Source organism: Pleurodeles waltl, chromosome 1_2 (genome assembly GCF_031143425.1).
Source record: "Pleurodeles waltl isolate 20211129_DDA chromosome 1_2, aPleWal1.hap1.20221129, whole genome shotgun sequence".
Classification (NCBI taxonomy): Eukaryota; Metazoa; Chordata; class Amphibia; order Caudata; family Salamandridae; genus Pleurodeles; species Pleurodeles waltl.
Genome location: NC_090437.1, coordinates 72890444 through 72899750, shown reverse-complemented (window position 1 = coordinate 72899750; position 9307 = coordinate 72890444).

Genomic DNA, 9307 nt, shown 5'->3' with positions numbered 1-9307 from the left:
TCGCAATGGGGTCGCAAATGACCTACCTCATGAATATTGGGAATGGCGGCACACACAAGGATGGTGGCCTGCTGGGGTCAGCAGACCACCATGTCTGTGACTGCTTTTAAATAAAGCAGTATTTTTTAATGCAGCCCATTTTCCTTAAAGGAAAATGGAAAGCATTTCGAAAACAAAAATTAAAAGGTTTCTTTTCATTTGTTCAGAGCACTGCCTGCTCTGAAAAAATGTTTTCGCATGCACTCACAAACAGGAAGCTTTTGCTAATGGGTCAGCACCAGTTTGAGACTGGTGCTAACTGAGATTGTTTTGTGACCGCATTTGTGGTCACAAAACAATCATACATTAGACTGCGATTCGCAATTAGGAAGGGGACTCCCCTTCCTAATTGCGACTTGCAAACCCTTTTTGCAATTCGGTAAATAGATTACCAAACCACAAAAATGGGTCTGTACATACCAAAATACTTTTTTCTCGTCGCAAACGGCCCCAGAGAAAAAAGGTACGAACATGTGGCGCTAGGTTCTTGCTAACATGCAGTTTTATATCTACATCGTGGAAGTGCAAGTTCTTCACGAACATCACTGCATAAATACAAATGAACACTGCCATCAGCAACAAAAAGCAGCAAGCGTCGATTCGTGTTTGTTTTAGCCTATTTTGGTTGTTGTGGCTGCATTCCACTGCGATTCTCAGGAAGGTGTTCAGCGCATTGCCTCAGAAGGAAGCTCTATGGGATCATCGCTTTAAACCAGCCTTTGTGCTTTAACAAAAGAGCCAATGATAGTGAATTTCCTTGCCTCTTACAGGAGACAAGGATGAATGGGTCCCCCAGGTGAAGGTGACGACTCCCCCCTGGGATAAGTATGATGGATAACAAAGATTAGGCCAGAGGCCCAGCCTTTTGGCTAAAAAGAACAGTTTGAGGCCAGGTCGAAAAGTGGAGGATAAAATTAAAGGCGGGCTTAACGTACGGTTTCCTCAGGAGAGGCGACCTATTTTATTGTTTGAAGACAGAAAGAAAATGTATTTGCGTTCTCCTTTCCCAATAACAACAGGAACCCCTGTGGTAGATTAATAATGCCGTCCAATTGAAGCTGGGGTCAGACGAGTGTAGTCCTTCCCCAAGATATTCATTTTGTTCTGGATTCCTGTCTTTGAAAGAAATTGCTTACCTTTCTGTACTGTGTTTGTTTAGTTCGGCCGAGCGTTAAATGATCTTTATCACTGTTTTTCCAGTATTTTCATTTGACCTCAGACGCCACTTTTCATCCTTAAAACAAGGCAGACTCGCTGCTCTCCACGAGCCTCTTTCTCGCCGTGGCTCCTTTTCCTCAAACCCTTCACTGACCCCAGGGCGGGACTGTGAACCAAAAACAGCCCCGGCAAATGTTGCTGTACTGGCCCCCACCCTGCATGGGGCTAGAGCGGAGCGAAGCGAGAATGCCCAGCCACTTGATGGTTCACCTCTCATTTCTTTTACACTGGAGCACGTGGAATGGTGCATTTTGCACCACATGATTTATCAAATACTGCCACTCTGCCTATCTCTCCCTCCACACACATTAATTCCTTCTTCTGCCTGCTCCTGGTTTCTCCTGATCCCTCACCTCCCGTTCCCACGGCCCATCCTTTCTTATGCTCCCACACTCTTACTTTCGCTGTCTAACCCCCCACCCCGCGCCCCCGTTGTTACTCCAATCTACCTTCCTCTCTGTCGGTCTCCTGTTATCTGCTCACCTCACTGCCTGAGTAATCCTCTTTCCGCCTTTCCTTTTTGATCCTAGCTCCTTATTCTCCTCCTTTCCCTGCACCTTTCCTCTTTACTTCCTCCCTACTGCTCCTCCCCAGTACCCTTTCCCATCCGGCCTCCTCTCCGTCTCCCTTCTTCCCGTCAGGGGAGATGTTCTGCGTGCGTGAGAGGGGCGGCAGGTGAACGGTGTGCCTTCTCGTGCCCTTTATGTCAGGCAGCAAGAAGACCACACATGCTGGGACCAACTTTACTCAAGTGTGTACTTTGCTCATTTAAAGATCAGTGTTCTCATACACAACACAGTACACTCAAAGCGAGGCCTCATGTTTTGTTTCAATGAAAAATCACGAAAGGCGTTTCTTTACCTGCAATTTCCAAATCGACATTTTCCTCTCTAAAGACTTTTGGAGAATGAGAGGTTCCCTCCCTTCCTTCGCCAGCGTGTGAAAGTGTCCTTGAACGGAAGCTAGGGCAGTGCCAGCAGGGCCTAGGAGGATGGCGGTGTCACCGCTCTGGACACTGACCTCGGGGGGCGCGAGTTTTCAACTTTATTATGAATTTGAAAGCACCTGCTGCAGAGTTCCTTGTTTTCAACAGTCTTCAGGCTACAACAAAAGTTGAGATAACACTGCTGATTAATGGTCCTGCTGAAGAGAGATTGGAGTTTTGACTCATCGCAAAGTAGCCGAGGTTTAATATGTCTGCTGCAAAGAACATGCACAATACAGATCACAGAAGTGCATATAATGTAGTTAGTTCAGCAGGTTTCTGCTTTGGTCAGAAAGATGCTTTTGTTACCTGCAGTTTAAAAGTTGTAATCCTAATGTAGCACAGTGAGCTACTAACTGTTATCAAAAATCTCTATGCAAACTGTAAAGTATAGGTTAGAGCGTTATGACATTTTCCCCAATCATTATCCTGTTGCTTGAAAAGATTAATTTGGGTAGAAGGGTAAAGCGCCCCCCCCAACATGAGAGGGTGCAGCCCGTTAGGAGACGGGGCTGCCCAGGCCCGACACTCCCCTCCACACTAGTTGTGAAATGGGCTGGCCTCATGAGGCGCAAGGGCAGAAGTCGGACGAGGAGAAGAACGTAACGGTTTTGTTAGCCGCTACGTGGTTCTAGCCGGCGCATACCTGTGGGGGGCTTTTTAAGTGCCCCCTCCAAGAAGGGTCATCCCTCTTCTTTCGGTGGCGCAGCGGCTGGAGCTTGCGGGGGCACGCAGTTGTCCCACTCCCCCTCTCCTTAATTTAGGGTGCAAACAAAGGTATAAGCGGAAAGTGAGGTATTAAAGTGACCAGGAACAACAGAGGGGTCCCTGGGATAGGATCCTGAAGTCCTGAGACAACCTGCGGATGTACACACCAGATTAAGGGGTAAGGGAGCCCAGATCGCTGGGGGGGCCATGGGGCTCCCGCTCCTGGCCACCCGTCACACCCCGAGACAGATTGGTGTTTGGAGGGGGGGGCGGAACCCTGAGCGTGGGGACAAGGAACGGTGTAGTCAGGGTAACCGTCCCTCCTAGGGATACAGGTGACGTACGGTTCACTTGTGTGGTCCAATGGTGGTTCAGGACAGGAAGGGATCATGTCAGAAAAAGATTTATGGGTACTGATTTGTATCTCATGTTTTGTAAATATTACTGAAATTTTTAAGTGGAGTGATTTATGATTTGATGTAATGAGAATACCAAAAAGTTGCTGTAATAAAAAGCTTCTTCCAACAAGTAAGACTATCGGTCTGCGTTTAGCTGTTGGGGGGGGGGTGAAGGCTGTCTGGCGGCCTCCGGTTCCTAATAAATTCTTCTTAGTAAAGTCAACCCAACCGATGTTACATTTTATATCCTGAGTTTGTGCTGCTCCAGACCAAGCACTCTTACACTCTATTGCCTACTAGTATGGATGCCATGACAAGCCTGCACCCTGAAGTCCTCTTTGTCTTATGTAACATTTCCTATGCACTGCTTTACACACATATGAGCCATTGTCTCTGTGTAAGGTGTGTGGTGTAAAGGACTTTCAAACCCTACACTGGCTTGAGAAGCACTATACAACAGAAGAAACGCATGTGAGAGATATAGGGGCTATGGTGGGATGTGGAGCACTGTTGAAGAGTGGTAGTGAGGGAATCTGTGGAGGAGGTGGTCATTGGTGGCCCCAATAAACATTGTCGCACCAAGCGCCACCAGCGCTAAAGCCGGCACTGAGTGCCAGACACCAATCCTTGCCCGCAGAGCTTCTCATTGGTTGAACACTGTGCTGACTGGTTGCAAGGGCTGCCCTATGCCATCAGTCTTGGTTAGTTCTCTTCGGCTGCGCTGGACTCGTATTTTTATTGCACTACTTGGAATTACCTTTTCCAGTCCAGGCCTTTCCTAAGAGTGCCTCTGCAGATGAAAATCTCCCCCTTGGCCTCCAGCCCACTGGGAAAACGCCTGATGCGAGATACTACCAGTCCAGACTTGATTGCCCCATTACCTTTTGAATTTTTCAACAGCATTTCTGTTGCCAAATTAAAATATAACAACTCAGTGAAAAAGGATTTAGCCAGGCAACATGTGTATTGTTTTTTTAAGCAAAACTGTTGAAACAACCATAGAAGTTTTTTATGTGTTGTACCGAACAACTGTTATCTTGGAACAACATTATTCTACAAAAGAGGGATAATTTAACCTGGGTTATAGCTGAAAACAGTCCCAACTTACAATGACGAACCAATGTGGGGTGATTTTAATAAATTCCATTTCACCAAATCGCTCCACCCTTTCTCTCCTCCAAACTATGCCTGCTCAGCATTATAAACTTTAAACAAAATACCTCAGAATGGACAACCCAGTCCAGTAGCCAACTAACTGGACTGTGATCCTAAGAAATATCAAAAAAGGACATACAGAAATGTTCAAAGGTACAAGCTTGCTAAAAACCATAAACTGTGTGCCTCTCTCTCACACTTCTTCATCCATCACAATGCTAAGTGCTGCTGTCCTGACCATGATACCCACACCTCAGTGGTAATCACACACAACATAGAATCACTTCGCACATAAGATCAAAACGAAACAACACATTTTATTACCCTACATGGTGTAGGGTGCTACCCCTGTAGGCAAGTGATATAGCACCCTGCAGGGAGGGAGTAATTGCTATATATATATTGTGGTAAAGTACAATAAAAGCAATTTTGCAAAAAATACAAACTTATTAATTGTTCCTAATTAATCTGGTAAATTAAGATTCCACAAGCGTCTGGTGAAATGCCAAAACAATTATGCATGTGCAGCCTAAGAAGACTCTGGTAGGAGAAACGTACTTTTCCAGGGTTGGGGAGGATGCTAATATAAAGAGCCTGAGCCCACAAATAATTATTTGTGAAGATATTGAAGACAAACAAGCTATACATGCAAGATATCCAACAAGTGGCAAGGTGATGCAAGATTGACACATTGCAGCCCAGCACTAGAAAATAGCACTTTGGCTTTGCTTTCTTAGATAATGACCAATGAGTTTGCTTTTGATCTATCCATGCGAACACCGCAAAGTTGTTTTATGTTACATCATGCTGTGGAAAAACCGATGTATTGACCAGAAACAACCTTTTTGGCCAATTTTGACACACAGCAATGACACCAAATTGTAGTAATTTTCTCATAATGTTCTTTATCAATTATAAATGCAGCCTCTTGGTCAATACCTAGGAGGCAGCTCTGTGACCCTTTTTAACAGCAGGTAAGAGATCTCTAAATCCGATCTTACCACTGGAGCATCAATTTATGAAAAGTCACAACTGTTTGATTCATAGACTTATGCCTATGTAATGGGGAGAATAGTAACCTTTTGATGATTCACAAAAGTGTGTTATGTGTGGTAGAGAATACTATTTGTATTACTTTGCTGGCATACACTTTTGTACAGTAACCGTATTCCTTTAGATTCAGCTGAATTCACCTGGAACATGTCAGAATGCACTGACCTTGCAATCCAGATCTAACAGGAGAGATGTTTGCTTCAACACTTCTGTGAACCCATTGGCAATAATACACTGACAATATGTTGGTCAGAAGTAGACCTGGGGAAAGGGAATTAGACAAGAGAGAAATAAACCTTTTTGAATTCACATTTGAATCACTTTATATCCTAGTGTAATACCTTTATAACTTAACTGTTTCAAAAGTACAGTTATCAAAGTCAGTGCTAACATAAGAATCATTTTCTCCTTCATAGAAGCAACAAAGTGCAAATGTAAGAGTTCATAATCCTCTAAGGATGACTTATGAAAATAGTGTTCAATTGAACAATCTAAATCCTTAAACACAAAAATTGTCCTAGATAACCTCTCTGTATCCTGTTCACTCCTTTCTCAGCTTCCATAGATAATAACATTCAGTATAGTTTCAAAAGTCAAGGTGCAGTCTTCAGTAAATATGTATCTCGATTCACTAGAAAAGACGCTGTAGACGAAGAGGAACTTATACTCTAAGGGCCTTATTTATCAGCCCTTTGCACCAATGCAAGTTAGCTAAAAGTAAAGCAAACACCATTTTGAGCTGCTTTACGTTACTTCACATTAAAGGTGCACCCTATTGGTGGTACAAGGGTGTCCACATGGTACCATCCATGATTTTTTATGCAAATTCCTATGTACTCACACCGTTAGACAGGGCTTTGTGCCAAAATTACATCTTCTCAAGGCAAGCTTAAGGTAGGTGAAATGTTTTTATTCCTCCAAACGCTTCAGACTTTGCATGTGTGCTGCATTGTAACCTTCCAGTGCAAAACAATACCAGATTTACACACAGAAAGTTGTGCACTCGGTGCTAGGAAGCCTGCTTGTGCATTAGTGCTTGTAAGGAAAGCAGCAGCACCATAACCCATATCTATTGTGGTGTCCTGCTCTCTCTCCTTTTTCACACAACTAATCACAGCAACTTTGTTTGCTGCTCTACATTGCAGGACATTCAATTTCAAGATTCAAGATGGCTGCTATCATTTGCTAGTCTCATGAGAGACCTGTAGCTCAATGGCAAGCGTAATATTTATTGACTTCACTTGTGTCTTGCGTAGTTCATCCATTGGAGACATGAGTTCTCAATCCAGGCAGTACCCACATTCAGTGCATACTGCTAGCCTCTCCTCCTCCTGAAGGGATGTACATTTATGCAGTTCAGAGTATTGTGCCTCTGCAGAAGAGTGACATGATTACATAAACTAGGATCGTAGATCTTAACATCATCCACACAATAAGTTTAGAATAAATATGACATTTCATTTGTTTCTTGTTTTAATTTACATAGAAAATAAACGTGCAGACTTCCCTTCCCACCAGAGTCTTAAAAATAGGCAGATAATAAAAAAATATAATGACTCAAAAGGGAGACGAACAACAGAGCAGTTCATTTTATGATGTGATTTAGTATGCAGAAACAAATATGAAAATTCAAAGGAAACAAACTCGGGATATTAGAAGATGTTTATTAAAAGGAAACAGACACAGAGGCTACAGCGCCTTCTCCCCAACAAGGGATAACAATTTGCTCAGAAATTACTTTAAGTATCTATGCAGGCATCTCAACCTGGCTTCATACGGATACTTGATCTAATTCACTCCATAGTTTTTACTACACTTAGGCCAGATAAAAGGGAGGAATTACAAGCTTCTCTGATGGGAGAAGAACCCAAGAGTCAGCCTAGATTTGAAAAGAGGGCGTTTTAAGGAACTCCATTGCATGCTGGGACCTGCTTATGCTCTCATTTAAGGGAAGAATTGTACTAACAAAAATGGCCATGATGCCCAGGTGCCATCATTTGCTAAAGGGTTCAGTGTAGCCATTTTTAGGTGCTTGGATCGGTTGTTGCTCAAACTGCTGAAGGTGAGGAAGACCTCAAGGTAGGGTGAAGTTTTTCATGTTTACTCACCAGTTTTAAAGTGCTTTAAAATCAAGTAGTGGCTTAGTTGGTTGATAGGCCATTCTTGAGAAAGGCTTATTTGACAAAATGCACACTCACAAGGCCTTGAAGGACCTTTTACTTGCAGGCGGGAGAGTGGTGACATACATCTCTTTATTGGCCAAGTTCATTTGGAGACTATTGCAATGGGAAATTAAAAGACAATCTCCTTAAGAAGATATTGTATGCAAGACACATATCCTTGTGGCGAAAGCCACCTTTTAGAAAAAACCAATTAGATAGGATTAAACAGTGGCCAGATGGGTGACCGAAGAATTTGTGAAAACGAGATGCTATTCTTAGAGGGCAAATTCCAAATACACAGGTTAGGGTTCAAATGAGGCAATACTTGCAGCATGCTAGTTTGAAGAGTAATAGCAAGAGAAAAGTATCTGATTTTCCCCCACAAGGAAGTTGCAACACTGACACAGATGCTTCCACTTACAGGGCATCTGAACGGTACGCATCCATGGGGGGAAGAGAGATATCAGCTTTTTGTAGGGAAGTGGAGTATTATGAAATTATGCTAGTTAGACTTCACTATGTAATACTCCCTCAGTACCCCGAAGATGGTCCTTGGATTCACAATGATAAATCAGTAGTTCAATCCTGGTAGTGTGGCAAAGAGAACTCAGGCTTTACTTGAGGAACATGTTTTAAATGCTTTACAGTACCAACATGGACAATAAATAATTCATATGACTGGAAAGAAATCTGACACCAATTTATAAAAATAAAGTTTATTTTTATGTTAAATTAGACACAAAGACAAAGTAAATCAGATATGTATAACAGGAGGTATGGGTTTTTTAAGTGAATAATAATTAAATACAGTTCAAACTGTCAAATTTTTGCCACTGCAGTCAATGGGGAAAATCACTAGTGTCACTTGGCCACTTGTTGTGTCCATTCACAGGAACACACTAGTAGTTAAGGTGCTACGGGTCTAAGGACCAAGTTGTGACAGCCAGACCAATTTTACCTGGCTCTTAGGGTCCAGTGGAGAGGTGTCCCGTTGGTCCTTGGTGCTGAACACAGGAGCCGCAGGTGCTGAAAAATGCTGCTTGTGACACTCGGTCATGTACAGATTGAGTTTGTAAAGCCCACAGAGGGTTAAGCTTGTGGGGGCTCCTGGACCAGGATCCACCTAGCTCATGCATCTCGGGTGCAGACATGTGCCTGGCTACCCATAGTGCTGAACAGGAGCTGCAGATGCTGGCTTTACCACTGTGACTGTGTAGGCAAGGAAGCAGATGCAAAAACTTGACAATTAAGCCACTGGTGATGTCAGATGTTGCAGAGTTGGACTAAACTTCCCACAATGCACTGGACCACCTGCTTTTGGGGGAACCCTCAGAGAGCCCGATGGCCAGGGCTTCTTTGTATTTGATAGGTGCTTTTTACCTGTGATGTGCAGGGGACTAATGTCACTAGTCCAAGGGTGTCCGGTCTTGCCTTTGGCTCACAAAGGGTTCCCTCTTGCTGGGGGAATAGAACTTTGGTCCAGGACAAGTTGCAGTCACGCACTACCAGAAAGGTTGCCACAGGTTGAAAGTATCAGGCCTTTGGTTTGTGCAGATTTCTGTTGTTGTTGGTGTGAGTCTCCTGCTATC